Consider the following 4,259-nt stretch of genomic DNA (forward strand, 5'->3'; position numbering starts at 1 on the left):
TATATCAATCCTCCATAAATAATTCATAATTAGAGTCAGGTAGAATCCGTTAACCTCTCTAATTATATCTTCATCCTTGTGTACCATTGATTCTCTAATGGATAGTGATTCATAAAACACATTTATGAACCAGAGCGCTCTAACTAGTCCAAGTACCGAATCAACACTCAAGAGAATTATTTATCTACTTCTTTCTCAAGAAGGAATGGATTCCATCTCGTATAATAACATTTCCAGCTACCTATTTCATCATGTCTCCAAAATACAAGGAATAGGATTCAGGGTCTCAGAATCCGTACCGAGTAAATCAAAAGACATAAATCCATAAATAAGAATTTGTTAAGAACTCAAGATTAAGATCATTCTATATATGACAAACGGTAGACTCAATTATAATTTCTATGCTTAACAGAAATTATTAGAAATTCATATTGTGTCTGTATCCCTGTTCCACACAATCTCATTATGCGAAATACACTCATTCAATATCTCACCATATTAACAGTGCGGATAGCACCATTCCATTCTAAATGAGAATGACATGTATTAATAATATTTTAATTAAAGATTCCAAACTTTAATTAAATTCATTATGAAATATCGAATAGATATGAAATTAAATAACGATTAAATCTCTAAAACTCGGTGACTGAATAAGGATTTTTGAAGTCAAGATTAACTACAAGTCTCGCACCAATGATAACCGTACACTAAAAGGAAATGAACGATATGACATGTTTTCTTATTAGGAAGGAATTTACCATGACTAACATTCGAAACCAGAAGCAGTCTTGATCTTAGAATAACATTGAATTATGATAGAAAGATAATAGGAATCAAAATACGGTTATCAAGTAGAAATTTCAATTCCAAATCAAAACAGATTAATAATAGAGCTCGAAATTAGAATCCCAAAAGTGAAATGGCAGACAATGGTATAGGATTAATATCCATAGTCAATGTCTTACAATGACATGGTTCAAGTTAATGAGGGCATCACCGAGACTAACACTCGAGACAAGAAAGAATTTCGATTCTTGAGTGACATATGACTATGATAGAAAAATAGCACGAATCGATACACAAATAATAACGAAGAGACCAACTCCTAATCAAAACAGATTAAGAAAAGAATCTAAAGTTGGAATCTTGGAACCTGTGGGTTATGACCTACCACACTTCCAAACAAAAGCTAAACCCAATTAATATCAGAGATAAACGTCAATCTCTCGATGAGGTCCATCACCACCATCATCATTATCCGAATGAAGAATGATATCTCATCAACACAAGAAACCCATGAAGTAATCACTCTTGAGCAAAACACCCTTTAAGAGATAAAAGAGCACATTAGTGAATTGAGACAAGTAGCTAGAATAAAAATCTGAATGGCAAGGCTAAACTTGTGCATCGATCAAATCGATAAAAGCAAAGCATGGATGGAGGAAACTCTACCGATCAAAATCTGCTGGAACCTAAGTCGTCGCTCCCCATCGACTTAAATCTTTATGTTGAGCGGGTCGAGAGGTGGAAAAGACCAATACCAATATTCAAACTCTACGAAAGTCAAAACGAATATCGTTTCCTACACCGAAATTCTTGTAAGAATTCCAAAGTCAACATTGGCTTTGAATTTTTAAAACTGACAAGAGTCAAGAGCACTTATGGAAACAAATCAATTATCAAGTCGAAATCAATACTTCTCAAAAACTTCAAAGTCAACTTTGACTTTGAACTTCATATTGATAAACATCGATAATAGAAACATGGATTCCATCCATCAAAGTGCTCTAGGAAAATGAAACAGACTCTAACGTCAAATTCTCAAATCCAACTTTATCATGTATTAACTAGTATTGCACGACACATCCCGACACAAAATTATTAAAATAACAACAAAACTCAGTAAAAACTCACACCGGCTCCATTTCCCATGGAATTTGAATTCGTGCTCTGATACCAAAAACTGTCACGACCCCAAAGATGAGACCATGATTATTGGGATATAATTAAAGAAAATTACCTTAAATAAACTAGATTAATTCAGAAAAATCCATGAAAATAAAATAAAATATAAAAATGTTGGGATCTATATGTGCCCTAAGGATAGAAAATCGATTCTAAGGATTTTCTGTAGATTGACATTATGATATTAATAAAAGAAGTTATTCATGTTTAATAAGTGGTGTCCTATTTACTTTCATTTGTTGAATGTATGATTAATTGAGCAAACATAAATACTCCTAGTTTTTTGGTAACATATCGGATTACCGTTGTATACGGGGTATACATAGAAGACATGATAATTCGATAACAGTCTAAATAAAAGGTCTGCAATCGATGGAATAAGATTTGGGGATCTTATTCATGTTAAGATTGTAAAGGTTGTCTACTTCCTTGGAGGGATGGCTTGTCTTGACCATCAGATCGGTTCTGAGTAGAAACCTTGATGTATACCAGTATTGAGGTATAACATTGGACTGGACCTAAAATGTTAATTGATTCAGTTTAATAATTCTATTTATAAGAATCAATGACGCTTTGATTATCATCCTTCATTAATCTTAATCCTGAAATGGATACTTGAGTTTGTTGGTTCCCGAATCGAATTCGGGTGCGGAAGCGTGGGGAAAGGCGGATCGTGTATAACAAAAATTTTCATAAAACTTTTGGGATACTCTATAGATTATATTAATTTATGCATGAATAAACTAATCGCATTAATTTACATCAAGAACTCAATCCGAAAAAATACCTGGAAGTTGACTCGGATGATAACTTGAATTCTTTGACCACGAACAGTCCTTACTCCAAGTTTGTGTTTAGAATACCAAAGTCTTCCACGTCAATTTCTTGATTCCACGTGGACGTGTGTGTGGGCACACGTGAGACAAAACAGGTTTCTTAAACACTCAAATTTCCAAAAACACCAACGCATGCACGATGTGGAATTTTTAGAGAAAAATATTTTCTCTCTCTTTTGCTTAGAGAAATTCAGCCACCAACTGTTTAGGGCTGAAAAAATGTTTCAAAAAATGTTTTTACAATTTTCTATCATTCTCATATTTAGAGAGTAGAAGTCAAACTTCAAAACAGAATCAAATCCCTATCTCCAATTTTGAATTTGGAACAAAAAATCCCTTCCCCTTATCTCCAAGGTGGCCGGCCACACAGTTAGGGTTTTACCCTGTGTGTGGTGCCAATAGCAGATAGGGAAGGAAGAGAAATCATCGTTTATCCTGTAATCCAATTTTAATTCAAATTGAAATTCGAATTTAAGTCAAACTTAAATTAATTTGAATTCTAAATTAAACAACTTATCAAATAAGTTTAAATGGATAAATCTAGATGTGTTCAAATTCAAATTTAAATAATCACATTATTTAAATAATAATTAATTCTCAATTAATTATTTTTCGAGTATTTAAATTTAGAATTCCATAATTCTAAAATTCTCATTTTGCCCTTTATGTCTGGTAAAATTACAAGGACGACGCGGGGACTTATGGACCTATAATCCCGAGCTCCAATAAAATTAATAATTAATTAAACACTTTAATTAATTAATTAATTCTATTAATTCCAATAGTTACTCCACTATAAACTTGGAATTGAACTCTCAAAATTATAGACATTAATTACTTCTAAACTGTGAAGTGTCCATTTGATATAGTCATTACATGTAGATCAATCCTCCATAAATAATTCATAATTAAAGTCAGGTAGAATCCATTAACCTCTCTAATTATATCTGCATCCTTGAGTACCATTGATTCTCTAATGGATAGTGATTCATAAAACACATTCATGAACCAGAGCGCTCTTACTAATCCAAGTACTGAATCAACACTCAAGAGAATTATTTATCTATTTCTTTCTCAAGAAGGAATGGATTCCATCTCATATAATAACATTCCCAGCTACCTATTTCATTATGTCTCCAAAATACAAGGAATAGAATTCAGGGTCTCGAAATCCATACCGAGTAAATCAAAAGACATAAATCCATAAATAGGAGTTTGCTAAGAACTCAGGATTAAGATCATCCTATATATGATCATCGGCAGACTCAATTAGAATTTCTATGCTTAACAGAAATTATTAAAAATTCATAATGTGTCTTTGTCCTTATTATGCGAAATACACTCATTCAATATCTCGTCATATTAACAGTGCGGATAACACCGTTCCATTCTAAATGGGAATGACATGTATTAATAATGTTTTAATTAAAGATTCTGAACTTTAATTAAATTCAT

Source organism: Morus notabilis, unplaced genomic scaffold (assembly GCF_000414095.1).
Source record: "Morus notabilis unplaced genomic scaffold, ASM41409v2 Scaffold35, whole genome shotgun sequence".
NCBI lineage: Eukaryota > Viridiplantae > Streptophyta > Magnoliopsida > Rosales > Moraceae > Morus > Morus notabilis.